Source organism: Lissotriton helveticus, chromosome 11 (genome assembly GCF_964261635.1).
Source record: "Lissotriton helveticus chromosome 11, aLisHel1.1, whole genome shotgun sequence".
NCBI classification, from domain to species: domain Eukaryota; kingdom Metazoa; phylum Chordata; class Amphibia; order Caudata; family Salamandridae; genus Lissotriton; species Lissotriton helveticus.
In genome coordinates this window covers 711,770,755-711,798,609 of record NC_136072.1, presented here as the reverse complement: position 1 = coordinate 711,798,609, position 27,855 = coordinate 711,770,755, and the positions used below count along the sequence as shown (strand labels likewise).

The following is a 27,855-nucleotide window of genomic DNA, read 5'->3' as shown; positions in this document are numbered from 1 at the left end:
CAGGAGGAATGCACTCCGCATTTAGAGTTTCCTCGAGAAAACAGAGGATTTGGAGTTCCTTCCAAACTCTGAAAACATAAGACCACGTTCAAAGTTTAATGAAAACGTCAGAAAAGCCACATTGCATTTGTAGAGATAAACTAGGTCATGGTGGTGAATATTATGTGCTGTTTAACATATAACAAGGTAGATACTTAGTCGACTCTAGGCGGAACATAAACAGCAGAGAAAATCAAAGACTATACATTTGGATATTTTCAAAATATCAATGTACACATTTAGGCATAAAAGTATACTATTAGCAACAAGTAGGTGGCACATTGCAGGCTATATATAGATATAAAAATAAAGTATCCACTTTTTTCTTTGGGTCTAGCAAATATGTGCTACTCAAAATTGTGATATTTGTAACCGTCAGTCGTAAACCTTCCTTCCTCTAGTCTAGAGGGCTACATTACAGTGTAGAAAAAATTCCCAGCACAAAAAAAAAAAAAAAGGAACCGCATGCATACAAAATGCCATTTGCGCTCAGGCTCTACCACGTGCTCTTTACCAAGTCAAATAATCCCAGTCTCAACGAAGATCCAAGCCTGAAACCTCATTAATGCAAAAGAGTCAGGAAGCAATTAAAAAGAAGATTGACACTGTGATGTCACATTCATCATAATGTGAGCTGTCGCTTCATAGTCTTGCTGAAGGGACAGCTCAGTGTGTTGACTGAGGCATCATCACCACATTTGTCTTTAAAAAAAAAAAGAGCCCTTACATTTTTCAGTTTGGAAGTACTCTGGAGCATTGGTCATTAAAGCTCACAGCTGCTCCATGAAATACATCACAGCTCTTGTTTAAGTCAAAACATTTTTTTTTAAAGCTGATCTCAATAACTTCCGACCTATCTCCAACATCCCCACCCTAGCGAAACTCCTAGAAAAATGCGTACAATCCCAACTCAGTGCTCACAGAGAACGACCAACTCCTAGACCAGCATCAATCCAGCTTTCGGAAGGGGCACAGCACCGAATCGGCTCTCACTCATGTAATGCATGACATTTTAAAAATGCTCGATCAAAACTAATCCAGCCTCCTGATCCTCCTTGACCTTTCCCTCCGCATTCAACACGGTTTATCATGACAACAAACTATCCATTCTGCAAAACAGGATGGGTTTTTCTGATCAGGTGCTACAATGATTCTCGTCCTTCCTCCACCACAGATCTCAAAGGGCCAGGGCAAATCACTCTCTCCCCCAGCCCTCTCCAGTACTCATGGAGGTCCCCCAAAGATCTGCATTATCTCCTATACTCTTCAACCTTTTCTGGGGACGATTAGTTAACTCACTAAACTCCACAGGCATTCTTTTCCATATGTATGCGGACGGCACGCAACTCTATTTGAAAATTTCATCCTCAGAAAACATCATCTCACTCAACACTACCCTAACGTCTACTCAAAACTGGTTAACTGAGAACCATCTCCTGCTCAACACCTCTAAAATGGAATCCCTGCTCACCCCCCCCTCCGAACCACATCCCCAAGCTAGACCTTTGGAGGAGTGACCTCACTGCTTTCAACTGCATTCCTCTCATCAGACTCTGCCAAATCTCTCGGAGTCACCATGGACAAGCACCTGAATATGAAAAATGATATCAGTAATATATGTTAGGGAGAAAACCACTTGATGAGGACACTCAGAAATATCAAACCTTTCCTTCCATTTAATGATTTCAAGCAGGTGGTCCAAGCGCTTGTCTTGCGGAGGCTAGATTACGGCAGCGCTACCCTCTGTGGCCTTCCCAAATATACCCTTGCTCCACTAAGGGCATCATTGAATGCTGCGGCAAGACTGGTTACAGGCACCAAACGTAATGAGCACAGATCCCTAGCCCTAAAATCTCTAATTGGCTCCCCTACGAAGCACAAATTCAGTTAAAGATTGCCGTTATGATGTACAAAGCCATTCACTTCAATACTCCTGGGTACTTTGTGCAAAAATTGAACTATCCTGTGGTCTAAAAGCCTCAAGAAGCGCCACTACTTTCCTCTTAAAATTACTCCTCCTTAGCAGAAAGAGAACTGCTCACCGAGCCTTCTCTGGCGCTGCCCCAAAGACATGGAACTCTTTAGCACAGGAAGTACGCAGAATCTCCTCAACGACTGTGTTCAAACTGGAAATCAAAAGATTCCTTATGAATACATTCCTACTGTAAGTGGGCTAGGCTCTCCTGCTCGATGACATTGTGCCTCTTACCATGGTACCATCATTTAATACTACTCTTCTTTACCACATTCTGTGCCCCCCTTCGCTGCCGGTTTACACCTGTTTATCATAACCATCTATGTTGCAATTGTCTTGTAATCTGAGATCATTCTTGTTTTTTCTCCTATTTGACGTAGATATTGCATTAATGTTCTTCCTTCCATCCATCCATCCATCCATCCTAATGTAAAGCGCTCTGATATCCTTTGGGATCTTGTTCAAGCTATATAAAACTTTATAAATCAATAAAAACACATCAGATCTTCACTTCCATAGATGCCATGTTTCATCCTTTGAAAATTAATAAGTCATGTGGGCAACCACATCTCACTGTAGACACATGCATGGCACAAACATTCTTGCTCAGATGAGTATTTCGAAGGCAACTTCACATATTCACTCGCTCGTCTGCAACACTAGTGTATGGGTGAGGGACATGCCAAGTTCCCCGAAGATTTGGTGATTTTGGTGCACTGTATCACATCCCTAACTTAGAAGGTCTTATTTCCCAGGGCTCCAAGTTTACATGTGATAGTTAATAATGTCTTAGAGGGAAAAATAAATGGGTTCACACAAATATATTTTCTTCAGAAGCTTTTAACCATATATATGTGATAACTTAGGTACGGTGTTGGGAAGAGATTTGAATACCTTATGTATACCTTAAGTGTCTTTCCCAGCACAATAAAGTCCCCCCCAAGGGATGGTTACTACATGCCACGAACAGATGCTTACAGGATAAGTAACATTATACATACACGTATATACATACATACATATATATACATACATATATTTTTTTTAAAGACAGCACGTTTTCTTGCACAAGCACTTTTTACATAATGCAGAATAGACACAGGGCCCACTTGGGCACAATTCATTATTTCGATGGCTAAAATGAAATTCAGTTTATTTTCTAATAAATGATCAAATAATTTGCACACTAAACTTGATATTAGGTATTTATGATGAAATAAGTATTTATTAAGGTTTTAGCACTTTTAGATAAGTTGGCAGCTTTTTAAGTTATTTATTATCAAGCTGTATCTATTTGGCTGTCACATTTGTGGATTTTTAGTTGATCTAACTCTTTACATGTGATCGAGTCATATTATATATTTACAAGAGACAGATTAGACTATGCCAACGGGCGTATCTATACGTTCGCCCGGAAATACGACACCCTAAGAAGCAGGGTGGTGATGGACAAATGTGCAGGAACCCCCGCAATAAATATAGACAATGTGGATAGCTAAGAGGTGAGCTCTGCAGACGAAGACTCAAGCACAATGCCGTTGGATTTTCGGGCGGAAATGCAACTAGCCCAAATGATAACACGGCAGCGAGGAAGAGGCAGAACAAATGCGTGGGGGAGGGGACAGCCAAAAACACCAGGAGGGGCAGGAGAAGAAAAACCAAAGAGAGGAAGAGGAAAACAAAAATAGCCCTACAGAAAACAGAGGTATGCATAAATAACAATCTGGTTCACAACATTTCAAATAAGATCTTGACAGAATCGCAATTAAAACTATTAAACAGGGGCCTATCTTACTGCCCTAACAAAGAAATTGACTACCCAAACGCACAAATCGATCTATATAAGTTCCGCAGAAAAGTGAAATTGAAGAAATATTTTTCGGAGAAAAAACGTCCGCCGGTAAATAAACAGAGAGAAAACATAGAACAATTGCCAATTTTACAAAAGGAACTTCCAGCTTTAAAAACACTCACCCTGCTGGGTGAAGGAATATCATTCGAAACTGAAGATCCCCAAGACTCAATGGCCTCAGACATACAATTTTGCAACCAAATAGGGTTGGCCACAAACAGGGGAGGTGAGAGTGGATTAAAAAACAGTCAAGATTCTGCCCACAATTACAAACGGGTAACAAAATTGATTTATTCCAGGAGATTGTGGTGGAGGAAATCACGCAAATGGCTGTGAAATCAGCCAAGAATCAAAATCCGAACAAGAGCAGAATCAAAAGGAAGAAGGAATGGAACCTCACACCCAATGAATACAGGGCTATGACGGAACTGAGAAATGATCCAACAATAATAATAAAAGCCTTAGACAAAGGGGGCAATATTGTGGTTCAAAACATCACAGACTATGTAGAAGAGGCCAATAGACAACTGAGCTGTATGGAGCACTATGAACCTATGATGGAGAATCCTAGCGAGCGATGGATGGAGGAATACCATAGCCTCCTACTAGGATGGAAAGAGAGGGGACTAATCGATTTTAATGAATACATGTACTTGAAGACTGAAAATCCTATCACGGCGACAATTTACTTTTTGCCAAAAGTACATAAATCAACAAACAAACCACCTGGCCGACCTATAGTAAGCTCGATTGGATCCCTTTTGGAAACTCCCTCCAGGTACATAGACATCTTTTTGATGAATTATGTGAGGAGATTACCATCGTATCTACGAGATACCATGAACTTCCTGAATAAATTGAAGAACATAAAATGGGACACAGGATATCTAATGGCAACCATAGATGGCTCTTCGCTTGACACTTCTATAAGACATAAGGACGGCATTGAGGCAGTCCAAACATTCCTTAAAGAAAGACCAGTGTGCCTTTTGGAACATTCATCAATGCTTATTCAGATGCTAGCCTATTGCCTGACACAACAACTTTCTATTCCAAGGGAAACTGTACCTGCAAAGATAAGGGACTGCGATGGGGACATCGTTTGCGCCCACATACGCAAATCTATTAATGGCTATCTGGGAAGAAGGTGCTAACAGAAGAAAACAAGAAACACCGAAAAATAATATGTTGGTGGAGATACATCGACGACTTGTTCGTCATTTGGGACGGAGACCAATCAGAGCTACAGGCCTTCATAGATTCCATGGATAACAATCGGTACAACCTAAAATTCACATCAAGCATCAGTAACATCAGGGTGATCTACCTGGACGTAGAAGTCAACATCTGCAATAACAGAATTTGCACAAAAATGTTCCACAAACCCACCTCCTGCAACAGTATCCTCCATGCCAACAGTGGCCATCCGGCCAAATTAAAATGGAGCATACCATACGGAGAGATGTTGAGAGCGAAGAGAAATTGCTCTGAGACAGAAGATCTGGAAATAGAAATTGAGGCAATGTTTGGTCGCTTCCTGACAAGAGGATACCCATTAGAAGTATTAATATCAGCAAAATCCCGGATGCACCTTAAAAACAGATCAGAACTCCTTATCCCACGCAGGGAACATGGGACAACAGTGGAAACCGAGGAAGCCACCAATGGAGAAAAGAAGGATGAGTCACGAAATAAAGTACGTCTCATTATGGACTTTAACAATCAAAGTCGAGAACTTAAGAAGGTGATAAAAAGAAACTAGGGAATCCTTTTACTAGATGAAACCTTAAAGGGAGAATTATCATCCGTCCCAAGTATAACTTACAGGAAGACCTTGTCCCTAAGAGACATACTAACTCAAAGTCATCTGGATATCAGGCAACCAGAAAAACCGACTTGGCTAAACACTCCAGGCTTTTGGAAGTGCGCAAAGTGCAAGGCCTGTGAGTATGGACGCAACATCAAGGAGTACAGACTGCAAAGTGGGAAAACTGAAAAGGTCCTGGATCACATCACTTGTGAATCCAAGTATGTAATCTATCGACTCAGCTGTCCAAGCAAAAAGGACTACGTCGAAAGCACCATCAATAAACTAAAGCTGCGGATCCTCCAACATTTGCGAGCGATAAAAAACAATGACCCAAATTACCCAATGACGAAACATTTCAATGAACAACATCATGGGGACTGTACAAAATTGACATACTCTGGGCTGAAAATCGCCAAACAATCTGAAAGAGGAGGAGACCGCACACTAAAATTAAGAAAGATGGAACGCCGAATGATATTGGGGATGGGAACAGAATCCCCTTACGGACACAATTTAGATGCAGAGTTACATGTACACCTTGAGAAATGAACCTCTCACACAAGATCCACCAGAAGCACTGAGAGATCAACTTCCTAGAAAATCATCTGCATTGGAACCTATGAAACCCCAATCAGAGAACAAAGAAGAAGATTTAAATAGAACATACCTGCAAAAGAGAAGCCCTAAGATAGAATACAATAAATAACAACCAATCAGAGATCAAGATAATAAGGAGAAAAGAGTTAGCAGTTGGATAAGAACCAGAATGAGAAAATAAATGGAGCTGAACAGTATAAGAGGAGACATTGTGGGGTCATTGTGAAAATGCAACAAGATGGAGTTGAAAATGGGTTCATATCTGTGGAACATAGTAGAAGATATACAAGATCATATCCCGAAAAATTGATAATGAAACCCACATGACTAAGAAAAAGACCAGTGAGGTAGGAATAATGACTATGGACAACATACTTGGTATATGAACAATGGCCTGAAGTTAAGAATTTTAATTATCAATTGAAGGAATGAATGTTATGTTTTTGGCGTATTCACACAGTACCGTTTAATAGAATTATGAACCTTGGAACTCCATAGTTGACTAAGTTAACTAACTCTTAAATTGTGCTGTTCATTCATTCACTAAGAAATATGTACTGTACTGAGATTATGAATGCAAGAAACTTACACATATATAGAGGAATGAACTTTTGATCTTGACACTTTTGCACTTTAACCAACAAAACTATCTCCAAAATAAGTTCGGACGTTATCCTATTTATGCTGCTCATGGAAAAATCTATAAAAAATGTACTTTACGGAAATTATAACACATTCTCTGCAATTGATTGAGACATGAAAAGTTGTTAATTCCAGCATGTATTCCTTGAATCATATTTCTTGCACTCTGTACTATGTTTTGTACTTTACAGAAATTAGTGATGAAATGATTATTAGGAAAATGGCGACCAAAATGAGCCATGTTATAGTTTTGATAGTTGGTGGTCTAGTTGTTTTTAAAGCATGGAAACTGAAGAGGGAACCAACACATAGTACACTATAAACTTTCTAGACACAGAGAACTCTATGGTCCAGTTGAAGACTAGTGATAGTCGAAACGCGTAGGCCGTTCTCCTTGCAATCTGCACATGGTGTTTTAAAAGAATAAAGAATCGAAAACTTTCTGTTGCTGTGGTGCCGTGACTTTTGTACCATACGTGGGAAAACGAAGGAATCTGAAGTAATATATATCTATATCTATCTATCTATCTATCTATCTATCTATCTATATATATATATATATATATATATATATATATATATATATATATATATATATATATATATATATATATTACCTACTGGCGGTCGCCAGTAGGTATATATAGTTAGGATTTTTTCTCTATGGGTTTTTTGAAAATTCTATGTCTAATAACTTTGGCGTTTGTGGACGGAATCGGCTGAAATTTTCAGGAAAATGGCACATTTTGTTTCTGAGCAGCCCTTGAAAATTTGGGGGGGGTTCGTCCAGTGGGGGCCGAGAAAAAAGGGGGGTCCCAAAACGTGTTTTTAACATTGAGTTTTCCATAGGGCGGTTGGCCTCACTTTTAGCCCGAACGGCTGAATGGATTTGCACGAAACTTGGCAAAATTGTAGGGACTGGTAGCCCGATGTGCCTTTTGTAGGTCTCAATATATGTGCTCCAGTGGATTTTGAGAAATTAACGTTTAAAAAAAGATATATATCTGTAACAGCGGACCGGTTAGCGCTCTGGTTCGCGGACTTTTCGCGCAACGGAGCTTTGTGAAGCGAAGCTGATTGGTTCTCCGGCGTCTGTCAACATTCCAAACAGTCCGTAGCGGCCGCCATCTTGTCTCTCGGTAGGATCGAGAGACAAGAGGAGGTCAAAACAAAGGGGGAAATAACTATAAGGGGGCATAGTAGATCCTCGCTGACCCCCTAGGTTTGATGTGGAGGTTTTAAAAGGGCCCCGCGGGGCAAAAAAAAACCAAAATAATAATAATCGAACGGCTGAATGGATTTGCACGAAACTTGGCAAAATATTAGGGACTGGTAGCCCGATGTGCCTTTGCTAGGTCTCAATATATGTGCTCCAGTGGATTTTGAGAAATTAACGTTGAAAAAAAGATATATATCTGTAACAGCGCTCCGCTTCGCGTACTTTTCGCGTTACGGAGCTTTGCGAAGCTGATTGGTTCTCCGGCGTCTGTCAACATTCCAAACAGTCCGTAGCGGCCGCCATCTTGTCCCTCGGTAGGATTGAGAGACAAGAGGAGGCCAAAGCGAAGGGGGAAATGACCATAAGGGGGCATAGTAGATCCTTCCTGACCTCTTAGGTTTGATGTACCATTTTGCCAAGTTTGGTGTAATTCCGTTCAGCCATTCAGGCTGTAGACGTATGTAAATGTCCTATGGAAAATTGCATGGGGAAAACACATTTGAAAGTGTTGAAATTTAGAACCAATTAAAATGTTACTTTGGTTTTGTATTTGTGTGTGATGAAAGTTAATTGGTTATGTATATATGTCAAATGAGAGGAAACCACAGCCATTTTGTGATACTACTGTCTGAGGTACATTTGTGAGGAATTTTTGGTGGTGAATTTCTGGTGTTTGATTTACACAGTACTAACACTTCTGCTACTTTTAAAAAGGTGAGTTGTTAATTTGTAAGGGGAACTATGTTGTACACTTGAAGATAATTTGAAAAATGTTTTCTGTTATTTATTTGCTGTCCTTCTGTTATACTAAATACTTGATGAAGTTAGTTTTATATTATGTATTACTAAAAACGATAAATGAAAGTGATTATTTTTTTCTGCAATTTACAGCAAGCAATTTCAAAATAAAATGGCTCACAATGAAGAGACCGTGGCAATTTCTTTTGAATTGTCCACTACATTGATTGAAATTGAGAGCACCAATAATGAAATATTGTCACAAGGAGATGACTTGAATGATTCCACTACATTGATTGAAATTGAGAGCACCAATAATGAAATATTGTCACAAGGAGGAGATGGCTTGTATGATTCCATTAGATTGATTGAAATGGACAGCACCAATAATGAAATATTGTCACAAGGAGGAGATGACTTGAATGATTCCACTACATTGATTGAAATTGAGAGCACCAATAATGAAATATTGTCACGAGGAGATGACTTGAATGATTCCACTACATTGATTGGAATTGACAGCACCAATAATGAAATATTGTCAGAAGGAGGAGATGACTTGAATGATTTTTTTGATCAATCTCTTGATGGCGAATTTATCGAGTGTTTGGAGACCATAGAGTTACAAGAATCATCATTGCAGACTTTTAATGAGGAGATTCCAGATGAGATGATTGAAGAGGAAATTACTGATGAGGACATGTTAGTAGTTGTTTCAAATTTAGAAAATTCTGAAGAATAAATTTATATTTAGAAATCAAAAATTGTTTGAGACATTATTTATTTTTATTTTTAATTTATGAGGTTGTAGCGAAGTGATTGTAGTATAAAATGAGACTTATAGTATAGAGTGCAACATTTTTATGTTACATGGTAAGTTTACTCATATTTACTTCCCTTCTGCCACTATATTATCTCCAATGTGTATTTGACATGTCTTCTTCATCTCCGGCCTCCTTTCTCTCACTGTGTGTCTCCGATGCATCTTATCGCTGGTATTTTGTGTAATTACAGAAGAGAGTAAAATAAAATAGTTCGGAACGTGAAAAGGGGGCAAAGTAGAGTACTCCTCACCCCCTAGGCCTTTTTAGGCGGTCCCAAAAGGATCAGTTTCTGCTTTCCTGAGAGATTATGGTATGAGTTCCATATACCACAATAACTTGCATTACAACATGCAAGATATCTATCTCCTATTACCAACTTTTGGAGATATTTGCGCTAAGCGCGAATATCTCCAAAAAGTAACACCTGCCCTGAGCAGTTCTTAGCCATGTTATCCAATGGGAGGTGGATAACATGGCTAAGAGTATTAGCTCGGTAATGCATGAATATCGCTGAGTTTTTAGCGATATTCATGCATTGCGGCCGTTTATTATCGCATTTGCGATAAACCTTGATAATAGTAAGGTTTATCTTCGATAATTTCTGACGATGCTTAGTGGTAAAAAATTGGTTGGTAAGCATCGTTAGCGATAAATATCGCTTAACTTTGGTAATATGCCCCAACGTCTGTTAACGTTCGATTCGAAGGAAATGAGGAAGTGTTGAAAAACATTGTCTGCGCCATCTTGCCTTTTTTGAAATGCCCTAAGAACACTTTGGGTGGGCTCTTAATCAGCAAGGCTGAGCCAAAATTATGAATCAACAAAAAACAAATGCCTATACTGATATTGTTTAACAAAGATTTTGCCACCAGAGCAAACATTCTTTGCTCTGGTGGCAAAATCTTTGTTAAACAATATCAGTATAGTTTTTTGAAATGCCACACTTTTGTCGTGCACGGCAGCCATTTTAGATGTCTTGACCAGACCCACTCTCTGCACGCTGTCGATTCGTAGCATGGCTCCTCACCCTCGTAAGCATCTCCCCCAGGCACTGGTCACCACCGCTCTCTGTCTTATGCATGGGCAATAAACCTTCCCCCATCTGCGCTGCTCTTCCCTGAGAATCACACTCTGTGCCCGCCGGACACCTCCCTTTCGCCCTATTCACTACCGCACCCTCTGACACTCCTCTTCCTCTGTGTCCGAATGTCCAGGCCGGTCCTAGGCTATCAGCTAGCCCTGCAGATGTAGTTTATGGCCCCAGCTGTAAAGAATCACCCCTCTTCAAAGGAGTTATAGTAGATCAAGGCCCACACCCGATGTGATCCGTCACAGCACACGCGTTCCTACTATCTGAAAACCATCCTGTATTGTGATTGGGGAGAGGACCGAGCCTGAAGCGGAAGATTCCAGGAATGACTCTTTGTACATCAAAGTTTTTACAATTATGTGTCACATTAAAAATATATAGCACTCCAACAAAGTAGTAGGAATATAAAACTTTAATAACATATAAATATATACAACAAAACAAAAACAGTAAAAACATTTAAACAACGAAGAGACCGTGGCAATTTCTTTTTAATTATCCAATAGATTTATTGAAATTGACAGCACCAATAATGAAATATTCTTGTCAGTAGCGGTCTGTTGTGCGAATAGTTCCAAGGCAGCAGAACGCGCTGAAATCTAGATGGCACGAAAGTGATGTCTAGGAAGTTGCCGCCCAGCAAATAACGGCGTGGGGCGCCGCGGGGGTGAGTGAGTCCAGTAGGCACCACAGCTATTCTTACCGGCATTGCAGAATTACTGCTGGGGACAATGCCTGTGCTGTAGCAGGGTCACAGCAGAAACAAAAAGGATTCTGTTGAAGATGTTGTTGGTTTTCAATTTGAAAACAGTTCTGGTGTCAACTGCTATGCTAATGTAGTGGTTAATGTTTTGTTTTCTCTAGAAAATGTAAAAGAGGGGGAGGCAGTCCAAAGTTCCGTTAAAAGGGCAAAGGAAAGGATCGGTGGTTTGAACTATCAGTCAAAAAGGGGAGGGGGTGCAATAATTTTTCCTACCGGGTCACACTGTGCTTTCACCGGAAGTGAGGTCTGCAGGATTGTAGTAATTCAAAGTGAGGCTGGCGCCAGCATGGGAGCGCCGACGTCCCGCGGATACAGTTTCGTCACTCCACGGGCGATCATGGCAGTCATTCCCCATCGGGGGTCGGAGACTCCCGCGGCTCCTCTAGAATCTTCAAGGTCGTGGAGGACTACGGTGGTGGAGTCAACCAGTGACCGGGCCATTTCTTTATGTTGGGCCCGCTCTTGCCAGGTCGACCGCCATTTTGAGAGTTCGGCAGCTACCGGCGATCGCGGGGTCACATGAGCGGACGGGCTCCACCCTGCCGGGCGAGACGTTGCAGCATGGCCACAGTGGAAGAACCGTTATCTAGGTCGTTCCGAAACTGTGCAGCACTGGAGTTGTTAGGATGCCACCGCCTGGAGCGCTGAGGGTGCAGCTGGGAAGCCTCCACCTGGGGAGGCGGGAGAGGCCTGTTCGCACCGTCTCTCCCTCCCAGTGCACCCCACGGCGTCTCGCTTGAGATTTGTTATGGCCGGACCAGGCGATGAGGACGAGGGGGGGTCGGAGGCATGTGCAAGACATCCCCCTCCAGTGTTGTCGCAGCCATTATAAAAGAAAGAAGTGTCCCGTCCGTCTTCGGGCCGGGCTTCCGGTGGATGTCGGCCGGACGCCCCTGGCTCTGGCCCCATGAACGGGTTTCTTGGTTTATCGGCTGCAGCCGGATCCCGTCGGCCTCGGCCCCCCGACCGTTGGTGGTCGGACCGGAAGAGCATGTGGCGGGACTACCTGCAACTCTCAAGGGCCACCGCGGCCGGACTGGGAGAGAGAGGGGAGGGTCGAGGAGACATTCCCCCCCCCTGCAACTGTTCAGCGTTGTAAAGGCAATCCCCTGGCCGGGTCCCGCTGGTCTCGGCCTCTCCTCCGGCTACACCCTACGTTAGGATCTCCTGGCCGAGGCGTGGCAGCAGAACCTGCCTTATATGGGCTGCTCCCGGCTGGGCGTAGCCGGAACCCTGCCCCACCTTGGAAGTTTCCAGAGTGGGGGTGGATGTTCTACTGACTTGCATTTTCCCTAGTCTATCGATTTTTTTGGCGTGGCAGGCGGTGGGACAGCGAGGGGTGATTTGGTTTCTCTTACTGTTTTTCTGGTCTCTCACCACTGGCATATTTTAACGTTTTCTTGTTTCTAGGACATTAATAGGTTTTATCATTACGTTATGTTATCGTTTCTTTGTTCGTTGTTTAATAAAAGTTCATGTTCATCAGTGGCCTACTGATTTTCGTTTTCCTATTTTTTTCTTTCCAGGTTGTTTCATGGTAAAGTTTCTGTTAACAGGATACAGTGATCACTTCGTTATTATTGCATATGTCCTTTTCACTAGGGGTGCTCTCTGGTCGGGCCAGATGACGTATCTCTAGTAAATGGTCCGGGTGAAAAAGGTGCATCAATCAGTGGGGAGTAGATAGGCATGACAGATTACAACGGGGGAGAACGGTCCGCATTACGTACCCTTTCACTACTTGCAAAGATTTTCCTACGTTTATTTGCAAACAGGGAATACCTCCAAAAAGAACTAATTCCCAAACAGTCAATGTTCGGACAATCAATCAATCAATGAGGAATGAAATAGGTACGACGTGTTAAAGGCTTGCGTTACCTACCCTTCACTATCTGCAAAGGGAGATAGAATATTCCTATTCTTCCTCGTTTGCAGGTAGAGAAGATCGTTAAGAGAATTAACTTCGAACAATTCAATGCTCGATTGAAACAATCAACAAGGGGTACTGTGAACACAAATGAACGCCGCTTATATACATACGCATTGCTATTTTCAACAGGTTGTTCCTAATGTTTCTATTTTAGCGAGGTCAAAAGAGATCCCATTAGTGGCCTACTGATTTTGCTCGATTCCTTTTGTTTTTTTACACGATTTTTCGCTATCTGCAAAGACTAAACAGAGTATTGCGACTCTGTGCTTGTTTGTAAATAGAGAATGAACCAAAGAGAACAATCAATCAAATGGAGAGAGAAGCAGGCACGACGGATTACAAAGGGGGAAAGGGCTGCATTAACTACCCTTCACTATCTGCAAAGAGAGAGTACTCCTAATAGAAATGAGGGGTGGGGGGCAGCAATCAAAGCAGATCAGTGTGCATAAACACGAAAATGTTTTCACTTACCACGTACTTGACATTCGACAGCTTATGATATTTGCTATTAAAAAACCATTGAAATTCACTGAAAAAACCATAGGTTATAGACCATATATAGTTAGGAATTAGCATTTACAAAACCTTGAAAATTCACTGAAAAAACCATAGGTTATAGACCATATATAGTTAGGAATTAGCATTTACAAAACCTTGAAAATTCACTGAAAAAACCATAGGTTATAGACCATATATAGTTAGGAATTAGCATTTAAAAAACCTTATTTTACTCACACAAAACCATTGAAATTCCATATATAGTTAGTTGCACTAACTATATATTGCGCACCCGCAATCCACTGCTGATGATGTCACATATTACATCATTCATGACATGGTCAGTGACATCACTGATGACATCACTGATGACATCTCAAATGACATCACTGATGACATCACTGATGACATCTCATTTGACATCAATGACCACATCACTGATGATATCATTCATGTGACAATACAATGCATCTCCTCACATTTTAATATAACCTCTGTTTCACCCAGTGTTAAAAACAGAGTATAATTTTTGAAACCATTGACACACCAATACTAGTTACTACATACGTACTCACTGATTCCTACGTCTACACACACATTCACTCATTCACCCATACAATCATTCATACATACAATCACTCATGTTTACAACACAATCATATGCACTCATACACCTATACAGACACTCACACTCTGCCACTCATCCATGGAGTTACTCACACACCTAGTCAGTCCTGTAAAGAATCAATCACACTTCCATTTTCTACTCTATACAGTTAAACATAGAGCACCTTACGTTTTCAACCATATACTAACACATACTTACTCTCTTATACAATCATTGATACAAGTACACATTGATCTGTACAGAGTCACACACCTCCCATCCAGCCACACACACACTCAGTCTCCCATACAAATACTTGGGCAATCAATCAATAACCCATATAGTTACTCATATAGCTACTGATCAACACATGCAGCAGTTTACAGAACAACAGACATAATGATGCACAAATTAAGACAGTTTAGTCACTAACCCATGCACTCAGTGAGACACATTTAATCACTCACTCATACATTCAGTCATGCACCTACTAAATCCTTCGTCCAGACACTTATACATCCACTCATTCTTCAATATGTAAGACATATTTTAACTTTACAGAAACATAGTCACTGGATGTTGTCATCAGTGATGTCATCAGTGATGTCATTTGAGATGTCATCAGTGATGTCATCAGTGATGTCACTGACCATGTCATGAATGATGTAATATGTGACATCATCAGCAGTGGATTGCGGGTGCGCAATATATAGTTAGTGCAACTAACTATATATGGAATTTCAATGGTTTTGTGTGAGTAAAATAAGGTTTTTTAAATGCTAATTCCTAACTATATATGGTCTATAACCTATGGTTTTTTCAGTGAATATATATATATATATATATATATATATATATATATATATATATATATATATATATATATATCTATATCTATATCTATTTTTTTTTATATAAACCAAATAAGGATTTCATTTGAATTGCCAATGATTGTATAACATCTTTTGCAGTATCAATTTTTTGCTTCATTGAACATTAAGTAAACTAGTGAGCAGTTCGAACGCAGCATGTGCGGACCCACTAGAGTGTTATTTTTGGCATTTATGAATGTACAATGGGAGGACAAGAGAGAACAAAAAGGTGTGACTTCCCTGCCCAGTTCAGTGGCATTTTGCTGTATTTTAATTGAATATATTCATGTTCATTAATACTGGCATATTTGTACTTTACTACGTAGCACTGATGGCTTATTTGCACAAGATATTTATTGTCTTAAGTTACAAAAAAAAATAGTCATGGTTATATGCATGTTTCAGCATTTTTGAGTCAATTCAAAAAGGTTCATTAATATTTGCGTATCTGCACCTTTCCATTTAGCACTGCTTGCATATTTGCACAACCGCACTAATGTTCAGAATTGTTTTGTACCCCGATGGTTACAAGATACAATGATTTGAAGCAATAATTCTTTTATATCTATATGCACCACTTCACGTGGTACGGCACGATCACTTTAAATTTGTGGGTCAATCCTTATGGCGTCATGTGATCCAGGCCTCCTGAAGGCCGAAACGCGTCATGGCGGTGGTGCTGGGCATACTTATTGAATAAAGAACCTTGCACAAAGTCTTCTGGGTCCGTGTTCATCTTTCCGAATCATTGGGAGTATCGGGCGGAGCTCTTTGCATATATACATACATATACACATACATACATACATATATAATACTTCTCCTGTAAGCATCTGTTCGTGAATGTAGTGCTGTAGATTCACATGCTGTGCATACTCCTGTCATCTAGTGTTGGTTTCGGATGTGTGCAAATTGTTTTTCTTCAGAGAATTCTACTTGGATCACGCAGTATTGTGACTCCACCTCTTGTTTGCAATGCTATGGTCATTGGCTCCATTGTTAGATTGTTAGATTGTGTTCCACACAACGGGTGAGGATAACTTCAGCAGTGACACAGGAAAAAGAGAGCTAGAGAGATGACCATGCAAGGGAAGTAGAAAGTAATGGTAACTGCGAACAGCCAGAAGCCTTCAGGGAGGAGGGTGGGCACATGTGAATCTACAGCACTACATGCCACAAACACATGCTTACAGGGTAACAGTTTCAGTTCGAGGCATGTGTGGCTGTAGATACACATGCTGTGAGTAGACTGTAAAGTAGTCCTCCCCTAAGCCGTGGCTAGCACGTGGATGTTGCAGAAGACTGAAAAAGGGTACATAGTACAGCCTGACCAACATTTGGTGGTTGTTGGGGTAATACATTTAGTAGTAGTGCTTTGTGAAATTGTGGCGTAGATCAAGTAGCTACTTTACAAAAGGTCAGCTGTTGGATTATTCGAAAGGAAGCCATAGAGGCCCCTTTCTTTCTGGTGTAATTAGCCCTAGGAGAACAGACAAACGTAAGCTTTGGCCGATTTTGATAAAAGCCTTTCCTTTATATGGTTCAGAAAAAGTAACAAATACTTGCTGGGTTTTTCAAAATGCTGTGTTCTACCTATAAAATACATTAAGACTTTGACATCTAATCCTTTTCTGCAAAGGAGTAAGGTTGTGGAAAGAAGAATGGGAGTGCTATAGGCTGGTTAAGATGGAAAGAGATCACCTTGGGAAGAAATGATGTGATGGTACGAAGGATCACCCCTATGAACCTGGAAAAAAAGTTCTTCCAAGGTAAAAGCCTGGAGCTCACTAACACACGTTAGTGATGTGATAGCTACTAGAAAAGCTACTTTCCAACAAAGATTGTAAGGGACATGGCTGGAGAGGCTAAAAAAGGAGACCATCATTCTCTGGAGGACAATCTTGAGATTACACATAAGGGCTGAAGGCACCCAGGAAGGAATGACTCGAGTCCCTCCATAAAAGCTTTGCCGACTAGAATCCTGAAGAGCGATGCATATTGCCTATTTTGGATATGCGGCCACAGATGCCAGTTGTAACAATGAAGGTAAGGCTAGGCTACACATTTGGAGGCGCAGGAGGTAACATACTATGTTCTGAACTGTGGCTGCCAGGGGTCAACGTGGTTTGGGAGGCAGTAGCAGACAAACCTTTTCCATTTGGCAGAGTAGTCGTCCTGCACGCTTCCTTAAGAATATGCATAAATCCAGGAGGTACATTGACATAACCAAATTCTAAGAACTCAGTAGTCAAATCACAAGGTTGAGACTCTTGGGGTCGGGTGTCTGATTTCTCCATGAGTTTGCATGAGAAGGTCCAACTTGTTGGGGATACTCTCATACATAATCACCGAAAGTTCAAACAGTGGTGAACCAGGGTTGTCTGGCCCAGGTGAGAGTCACTAGGAAGAGGATGAGGGAGGTCTTCCATAGCTTCGAACCATGAATGTAATGAGGGGGGAGAGGTGGAAAAGCATATGCAAATATCCCTGACCAGTTCTGTAGGTGAAGTTTGGGCATCTTGTGTTTTCTGCTATGGCGAAGTAGTCCATGTTCAGAATCCTCCATCGCTGTAAGTAGCGAATGAAGACTGCTGGGTGGCATTCTTACTCGCGGACTTGTTGTCTCATTATGCTGAAAAGGTTGGCAAAGTTGTTAAACACTCCAGGGAGGTATTCTGCTACCAGGTGGATCCTGTGGTGGAGAGATAAGCGCTAGATGGACTGAGCCAACTTGAGAAGCTGAAGGGAGCGGGTGCGCCCCTGCTTCCGAATGTAATACATGTCTCATGTCTGACCGTACGAGGACTACCTTGCCCATAGTGTGGGGTAGGAAGGCCTGGAGTGCTAGATGGCCAGCTAACAGGTCCAGATAGTTAATGTGGCAATCCCCGTGAGTGGGATCCCACTGGTACTGGACCCACTAAGGGATGCGTCCGTTGGGACAGTGATCTGTGAAAAGGCTGCTCCCACAACAAGTTGTTGGCGTTCTACTACTGCAGAAAGCTATGAGTGCGGGCGATGATCAGGACCGGATCTTCCCAATGGCCCTCCTATTGATCCACTGATGCATTTGGCATGCCTGTAGCAGATGCATATGCAATCTTGAGTGGAGTACTATGATGATGTAGGAGGCCATCATGCCTAGCAGGCGCATGACTATCCATAGTGTGACCTGTTGATCTTGTTGAAAAAGGACAGCAACGTTGGAAAGACTGGAGTCTTGCCGGACTCCGCTATGCATTGCCAACCTCTGCATGGAGACTGGCTCCCAGATAGGGTTGAATTTGAAGAGGTTAGAGATGGGACTTAACAGAGTTGATGGTAAAGCACAGTTTGTGCAGTCGGTCTATTGTGGATTGGGTGTTTGCATGACACTGCAGTTGTGTTGTGCTCTCCATTAGCCAATTGTCATGGTAGGGGAATACGTGGATGCCCTGTCTTTGCAGGTATGCTGCTACTACTGCAAGGCATTTTGTAAAAACACTGGCGAGTGCTACCATGAGGCCGCCTTGCTCTAACAGGAATGACATCTCGAAGGGTGATCATGTGGAAGTGTATGATACTATTTTTTTAGTAATAGAGCGCGATATAAAAGCCTTAATAATAATAATAATAATAATATGTAGTCGTCTGAGGTCCAGAGGGACACATTGTTTTTGGGAATGAGGAAGTAGAGGGTAACAGCTCTGTGCCTTGTAGGTGTTGTGGCACAAGCTCAATGGCTCCTTTGATGAGGAGTGCTTGGACCGCTTCCTGAAGCAGACTTTGGTGTTCTTGTGAGAAGACATGTCTTAGGGGTGATATGTTGGGAGGTGTGGCGGTGCATTTACGCAGTAAACATATTGGATGAAGTCTAAAAACCACCGGTCTGGTCTGAGGTGACGTGTTGCCAAGCGGGGAAGCAAAACTATAGCCGTTCTCGGACAGGTGTTTTGTGATCAGGCGAAGGAGTGTAAGTCATTGCTGGTCTAGGGTGGCTCCCTTGCGGGGACCTACCTTTGGCGTTATTTCCACAATAGGCACCACTGAAGGGGCCCCTTGTGGAACTTGGTTGGGCAGGCTGGCATTGGAAAGAAGCTGAGGCTACATGGGATGTCGTCTTGGAGCCTCCGCAATATGTGGAGCAGCAAAAGGATCCCCATGAGGAGGACGTCTGTAAGGCGCCTATGGCTTTCTCCCCATCTTTTTTTTATTTTCTCCAGCATCTCATCAACCTGAGGGCCAAAGGGATGTTCCCCATCGAAGTTCAGGTTGAGTAGATGCTGTTGAACGTCCGGCTTGAAGTGGGAGACAAGGAGCCAGGCATGCCTGTGGAGAAACTAATGTTAATCCACTGAGCAGCAGTGTCAGCAGCATCTAGGGTGCATCTGATGGTTGTGTTGGTAATCAGTTTGCCTTCTGACCAACTCACGTCCCATTTTACAGCGCTTCTCTAGTAGGTGGTGGTGGAGCTCCTCTATTTCGTCCAAGTGGTCCTGATCATATCTAGAGAGCAAATCAATGCATGGCAATTTGTGTCGCAACTTTACCATCCGCTTTTATCTTTTAATTCTCTTTGTCCGGCAGAGGAGCATTACCGGTGCCCTGAGCATTCACCCTCTTACGAGTGGTATGAGCCACTAGGGAATCTGGTGGGAGTTGACCTCTAATGTAGGTAGGGTCTAAAGGGGAGGCTTTGCATTTTTGCAAACCCATGGGGTACTAACCCGGGCTTTGATCTGCTCCTTGATAATATCAGGGCTAGCTTAAGTATCCCCTCCCGCATACGCAGATGCTTCTTGGAGCTACGAGCCAAAGCAAAGCTCTCAAAGAGGAAGTCCTCCTTAATGGGCTCATTATGCATTGCCAAGTTGTGATAAGCAGCAGCCCTACATAGAACCTCATGTTAAGAGGTGTCATCTGGCGAGGAAGGTGGGGCAGGGAAGAGGTTGGGATCAGTATCTGCAGGTGGATCTACATCATATGAATCCCAAGAGTCTTCCTGCGGGGGTAACGTCACAAGTTGCCCTCCCACCCGCACAGTGTCCACCCGTTTCAGAATGCGGTGACCCCTGTAGAGTGCAAGAGTGGGTTAGGTATAGGAGGTAGGGACGGTGATGGTGGGGGTCTGGGTGGAGTGTGAGGGTGAGGGTGGAGGCAGTGAAGTGTCAGGAAGAGTATGGGTGGCTTTATCCTGCTTCTTTGGATGAGGAGGGGGCTCCAGAGCTTCCTCAAAACTGAGCTGTCAGCTAGTAGGCCAAGGATCCGGCGTTAGAGGCTGTGTTACTATGTGGCCTGTTTGGCGGAGGATAACAATTTGCTTCTACTGGGCATCAAGCTGGTCCTGCAACTTCTGGGAGGACCCATTCAACTGGTTTGTGGGCTGGGGTTCCGGTTGGTGGCAAGTTTTTCAGCGCCGACTTGTGTTCCGAGGCATATTGTTTCGGATCAGACAGGCGGGTCAAAGGCAAGCTGAAAGCAGACAGCGCTTAGGATGTCAGTTTTAGGAATTTTTTTCAGTCAGTGCCAAGTAGTAGCTGGGCATGGTGTCCGAAGTTCTCTGCCATGCCGACTATGGCCTGAAGGCAGTGGCGGGTCCAGAGCGGCTGAAGGTCCCTTGTAGGGTGGTGGCGAACCTGTTGAGCCAGCAGGAAGTCTTTAATTTCAAGGTCGGAGTTGGAACTCTTGGTTGTTTCCATGTCCCCGGCCGCGCGAAGGTTGGGTAACTTGCTGCAGCCTGTGGCCCTGGGTGGGACATAGTGGGGCACCCCTTCCGTAGCTACAAAAGGGGCGAAAAGCTGACTGCGCAGGATCGATGCCGGGGGGGGGGGGGGGGGGGGGGGCATTGGAGGGGGGCTACTGGCGTAGGATGCGGTAATGGTGCCGTAGGAAGCGGCGCTGGTGAACGTGTAATGAGGTCAACCGGTGCCGATCTGGATCCAGGCCTGGATCCAAGGGGACCTGCTGCCCCGGGACAGGAGAAGGCCTAGCCCCATCAACCGAAAGGGAGGGAAACGCTGAGTCGTCTCTTTGGGCTCCGCATGCAGAGCCGCGGGAGGGGCACCGCCCACATCCCTCGTCGGATCGGCCGACCGACTAGGAGAAGTCGAAGAGCGATGATGCTTCTTCGACTTCTTCTTATGCTTCGCCTTATCAGAGTGCAAAGATTTCGATGACTTGGACGAATGGTGGTGGCTTCGCTACCGGTCCCTCGACCTCCCTCGAGACAGGGGCCTCGAACCGCACGGAGCCGAATGCTGGCGCTCAAGCAGTATTCTAGACCGCTCCCACAAAGCCTTCGGCGCCATCTACCAGCAGTCGGAGCATGACTAGGGGTCGTGGTTGCGCTCCAGGCAAAAGAGCCACACGCGGTGCGAATCAGTCGATTACAGGAACCGCATGTCATGAAGCCGGGCATGCCTCGTGCACCAGGAGTCAAAGACGAGAAAAAAAGTCAGTCAAAAAGTGACTGGAGGATTGTGTTTCTCGTTGTTGGCTTTCTGAATATTGTTTCTAGTCTACCATCCTCCACCCACATTTGTATGTCTAAAAATTCTGCGATTGTCTTACTCTAAAGTCCACCAATATTCAAATCTAAATCATTTAAAATCAGGTCATTCATAAATTGACCCACCTCCAACTCCCTACCCTGCCACAGCACAAAGTCGCCGTCAATAAACCTTAGCCATGACAGAAACTGGTCTGTCCACTGTTCCAATCTTGGTCAACCAAGCACCTGCTCCTTCCACCAGCCCAATTGTAAATTAGCATAACTGGGGGCGAAGCAGGAGCCCATTGCTGTTCCTTGTTGTTGGAACAGTTCATTATGAAACAAGAAAATATTCCTTGTTCGGCAACTTTCCATCATGGCCAATAACATTCGATTATGTTCAGTGAATTTTATTGGATTCATCCGTAAAAAATGTTCTGTGGCTTTCAACCCATTTCGATGTCTTATACCCTTGTATAGTGTGGAAACATCCAAAGTTACAAGGACCACATTCTCTTCCCATTTTACATCATAGATATGTTTTTAAAAAACACCGAATCCACTAGATATGATGGCAAAGTTTTTTACAACAGGATTTAACCAGACATCAATGTACTTAGAGACATTCTCAAATACATTATTTTGAGCCAAGATTATTGGTCTCCCAGGTGGATACTCATGTCCTTATGCACCTTGGGGATCATGTAAAAGGTGGGGAGAACCGAATGTTCCTGCTTCAAAAAGCGATATTCATCCCAGCTTAAAAGATCTTGTTCTTTCCATATAGTCAATTTGTCATAGAATTTTTCTTTAACACTTTCATATTCATTCAATGTAATCCTCCTCTAACATTCAACATTGTTGAGCTGTTTTAATGCTTCACTCCGGTATAAATCCCTACCCCAGAGTACAACATTGCCTCCTATGTCTCATGGCTTGACTATTATGTCAGGTCTTTTTTTAATTTTGTCGATGGTTCGAAACATTGCCCTAAATATTTTTTTCCAACTCGTCTCCTCTCAGTTCCAAAACAGGCTCCAGCATGCCTGAACTCGCTTTAAAATAGACTTTATTGTGGGTACTGGTGATATGTTTCGACCGCCTCTGCTGTGTTTCTCACAACAATTGTAAAAACACACACACCCACACTTACTGAAGAAAAAAAAGGTTAAACTTATGGTACAGTTAGGTGAATAGGTCAGTGAAAACAATGTTTTGAACGCAAAAAAACACAGAAGATCACCAGTTATAGTTAGCAGAGCTAACTAAGTTGTGCCCTTGCTAAACGCTGCTTGTGACCTCACATATTACATCACTCATGACATGTTCTATGACATCATTTATAACATCTCAAATGACATCACTGATGACATCATCCAATGAGAGTTAGTTTTATTTATAGTTTACATAGTGGCGAGTAACAACATATTACTTCTCGACCTAATTTTGTACATGCTGTGTCCAGCTAAGGGGTGTAAGTGTTTACAAAATGCATGTGCTTCTAAAGTATCATAGGTGTGTAGAGGTTCCTAAAGTATCGTAGGTGTGTAGAGGTATTGAACACATTATAAATCTTTGTATTGAAGAGTAACTGTGTGCATGTGACAGTTGATGACTTGTGTTAGCATGTTCCTCGCAAGAGTTTTGGCTCTGCTGTCAATAGTGAGGCATTAGTTTTGGCACAGACATGGAGTATCTTGAGGAACTTGGTTCTCTCTTAATACTTGTATACAGATTGAATGCCGTTTGATGTAAGGGTTTTCCATATATCGGCGGTTGATTGTTAATGTGAACTAGGCTTCCTGTGAAGTATATTGTGAAGTGTATTGTGTAGGGTCAATGTTGCACATAACCTGTGGCTACACCTAAAAGTGTTGTATCTGTGATGGTATTAATGATGCTTTACATAATTCAAGCTATTAGATACTCGTTTTCAGGCCTCTAATGTCATAGTTTATAGAGTAACAGGTACAAAAGAAACTTGGAAAATGTCACCTGTGATGTCATAAATGATGTCACAGAACATGATATGATTGATGTAATATGCGAGGTCATGGGCAGTGCCTGGGGGCATAAGTCAAGGTTAGTTCTACAAATTACTGGTGAATTTCTGCATTTTTGGTGGGCCCTACAGCACCCCCCCCATCCACCCTCCCCAGGCAGTCAACGAGATACTACACACAACCTTGGCGGCACACAGCAAGGGTTTAGCAAAAGGGCCCTGTAGCCAAGCTACCGGGAGGCAGCCAACCAGCCCCTCACATGCAGCCATCCCCACGCTGCAAATGGGGCTTATAGCCAGGCCCTGCATACAACTTTCCGCAGGCAGATATCTGGAGGCAGCCAACACCACACTTTTGATCGTGTGCGTGTGTGGTGTGGAATTGGCTGCCTTCTTTCAATTCCAAGCAAGCTATCAACCCATGCAGAGCACCGGCTTTGGCCGTGTGCAGTGTAGGGTTGGCCTTCCTCTGGGGCCAAACATAAATATTAAGGAGAGGGGGCGTGCACCCCCTTCCTCAGCCCTTAATTGGCCCAGGGAACCCCATTCCCCCCACGGCCAGATCCAATAAAAAGGAGAGTGATGGAAGTTGGGCCCAATTAATTTTTCATGGGGGGTGGTACTTAGCCCACATCCCCCAGCCATATTTGGCCCCGGAGACCCAATCCCAAACTTAGATATAGAAAGCAAGCACAGGGGATGCAGGGTGCCCAGGCCCTAAAAGGGCTGCTGAAATTATATATTCTCTCCAAACACACACTCTTCCTCTCCCAGATGGAGAGGTAGAAGGAAGAGGAGTGCGTGTTTTGGAGATAGATAGATAGATAGATATATATAGATATATATATATATATATATATAGATATATATATATATAGATATATATATATAGATATATATATATATATATATATATATATATATATATATATATATATATATATATATATATATATATATATATATATATATATATATATTTTACCACAAATTGCCTTTAGCATTCGGAAGTCACACGCATTGCTCCGCCATCCAGCAATCTCATGCAGCCTGTTTGCTCACCCTGTGTGCCAATTAATATAGCCAACGCGTTTCGGGGCTTGCAGCCCCTTCTTCCTGGGCGAAGATACACACATACAAAACCTGCATTTCTTTTTTCGATTTTTATTTCTTCACATTCCTGCCTGCCCATGGGCGTGTCCTCGTTACACTTTGCCTCGATGATTTATGGGGCTTGGAGTCCTTAATGCAGGTGAGTATGTTCATAAGTGTATTTTTCTTTCAAAGTTCGTTATTTCTCTAAGTGAGTGTGTATGTGTGTATCTTCGCCCAGGAAGAAGGGGCTGCAAGCCCCGAAACGCGTTGGCTATATTAATTGGCACACAGGGTGAGCAAACAGGCTGCATGAGATTGCTGGATGGCGGAGCAATGCGTGTGACTTCCGAATGCTAAAGGCAATTTGTGGTAAAATATATATATATATATATATATATATATATATATATATATATATATATATATATATATATATATATATATATATATATATATACACACACATACACATCTGTAAACATAACAGGGATGCATGTTTGGAGAAAATATATATACACACACACACCTACATATACACACACACTTATACGCACACTCATACATATATTTTTTTATTCAGTGAAAGAAAGAAAAAATGTTATAGGGACGTTATAGTTAAGTTCACGTTTTAGCCACAAAAAACCTTAGAAATTCAGCAGTTATAGTTAGACTTATGTTAAGAAACCACAACTCGTGCTCTAAAGTTACTTAACGGCATGAGTTATAGTTTCTTCTGAAAAGTATAACTGCCAAATTTCTATGGTTTTGTGTGGGTAATACGTGAGCCTAACTAAAACGTCCCTGTAACCTTTGTTTTTTCAGTGAATTTCTATGGTTTTTTTAAACGTAAAGTAATATATAATTACCATACGCTAATACAACCACTTGCGGGCAGGCCCCGCAGACAACCCCACTCTGCATGCATCCAATCCCACGCTGCGCACAGCCTTTGGGAGCGCAGACATTTCTCCTGGTTATCAATCAGAGGTGAGGATTGGCTATGTGGTTGTTGACTTTGTGCATACATTCAAAATGCTGCATACACAACTCAGAATATCATCTGGGAAAGAGTGTGGTATCTGTGTAATTACTGAATATATATATATTTATTTAGTGTTTTCTATAGCACGAACATGAACCAATGTAGGGTATCAGAGCGCTTTACAGTAGCGTTTCAACAAAACGAGACATTAAAGGAAAAATCAATCATTACTGTTTTACACTTCCGTATAGCATATAAACATATATACAGTCAGTAGCTAAATTACCATAGCGCAGCTAAAGAACAAAGATAAACTTGTGTACCATCCCACGGTTAGCGGAGCCATGAACACAAGTGAGCAGTTTATAGACAGCAGTTCTGCAATAATGACTTATGGGAGAAATGTGCTCACATAGTTCGATTTTGCTTCCTTTTTGAAAGTTGCGATGGATGTAATTCTTCTAATGTTTGGTGGGAGTACGTTCCAAATGCTCGGTGCTGCTCCGGAGAATGCTCGGACAGAAGTATTTTTCTTGCAGAAGCGAGCCGGTTTCAGAAGTAAGTCTGTTTTGCTCCTAGAGGGTTGGTTACCTCCAGAAAGCGTAAGTTTGAGCCAGGTAACCTGGAGTTTTGTGGTGTATTGCTTTATGAGTGATGCATGCCAACTTGAATTGAATTCTTACTTCGAAAGGCAGCCAGTTTAGCATTTTCAGGTGAGGGGAGATATGGTCGAATTTTTTTGGATCCCGCTATCAGCCTTGTGGCTGCATTGAGACAAGCTTTCAATGGGGCTGTTGAGATCTTGGGGAGCCCAGCTAAGGTAGTGCACCCGTATTAGATCCTTGAGATGACCAGCGCATGAACTGCTGTTTTAAGGTCTGTTTTGTTCAGGAAAGGTTAAGTTTTCTAAAGTAGCTGAGGTCGTACCGGGCGTTTTTTGCCATTGTAGTAATATGTGCTAACTTGTTCAGGTTTTTATCTAGTGTAATTCCCAGTGATTTGGTGGAGTCGACAATCTTTTGGAGTACAATTTAGAGCAGTGATAAGGTTCGACCATTCTGCTGTCTTTAGTTTGCTTTTCTGCGGTGTAATAAGTAGGAATTCGGTTTTCTGAGGGTTTAGCTTCAGGTGATTCTTAGTTAGCCATTGGAGGGTTCTTGATAGTGCAAGGTCCGTGGTCTTTATCTCTTCTGTTGATGCGACCTTGATGTACAACTGAGTGTCATCCGCATACATGTGGAAAGCGATATTTGCTTTTTGTAATATTTCTGTGAGTGGTTGAACATAGATTGAATAGCGCTGGCAAAAGCTACAATGTGCAGAATTGCAGTTTCTGTACTATGGTTTGGACGGAAGCCAGATTGGCAAACATTTAACAGGTTGAACTCAGAAATGTGTTGTTGGACACATTTTTCCAGAACTTTGGCTAACATGGGAATGTTAGTTACAGGTCTGAAATTGTTTGTGTCAGAGGGGTTCTCTGTTGGTTTTTTAAGGCAGGCCGATATTTGTCCTTGTGAAAATGAGGCATTTATGACCTTCGTCCAAAATGGGATTAACAGGTGGTTTATGGTGGACCAGCACTTTGCTGGTAGGGGATTGTTATAGGGGTTGTTAGGTTTAGTGGTCGACATGATCTTTGAGATGTCTAATTCACTGACCGGTTTAAAACCTGACCAGTTAATTGTTGTTGGTCCAGTTCTTCGTCCCCCGAATCCTTCCTACTTTCAATATCTTCGGCTGCTTTTTTGAGTTCCCTCTCCAAAGAGTTAGCTTGGTCTGTAAAGAAGGCCGAGAAATCTTCACTATTTATGCTATTTATGGTGATGACTGGTGCTACTTTAGCTGATT

At 42.4% G+C, this 27,855-nt stretch overlaps 1 protein-coding gene across 2 annotated transcripts in view; it reads right to left on the bottom strand.

Moving 5' to 3' along the window:
• SLC25A37 (solute carrier family 25 member 37) overlaps nucleotides 1–27,855 on the bottom strand; it is a 95,444-nt gene that overhangs the window by 8,783 nt on the left and 58,806 nt on the right. The gene's annotated exons all lie outside the window — the stretch shown is intronic.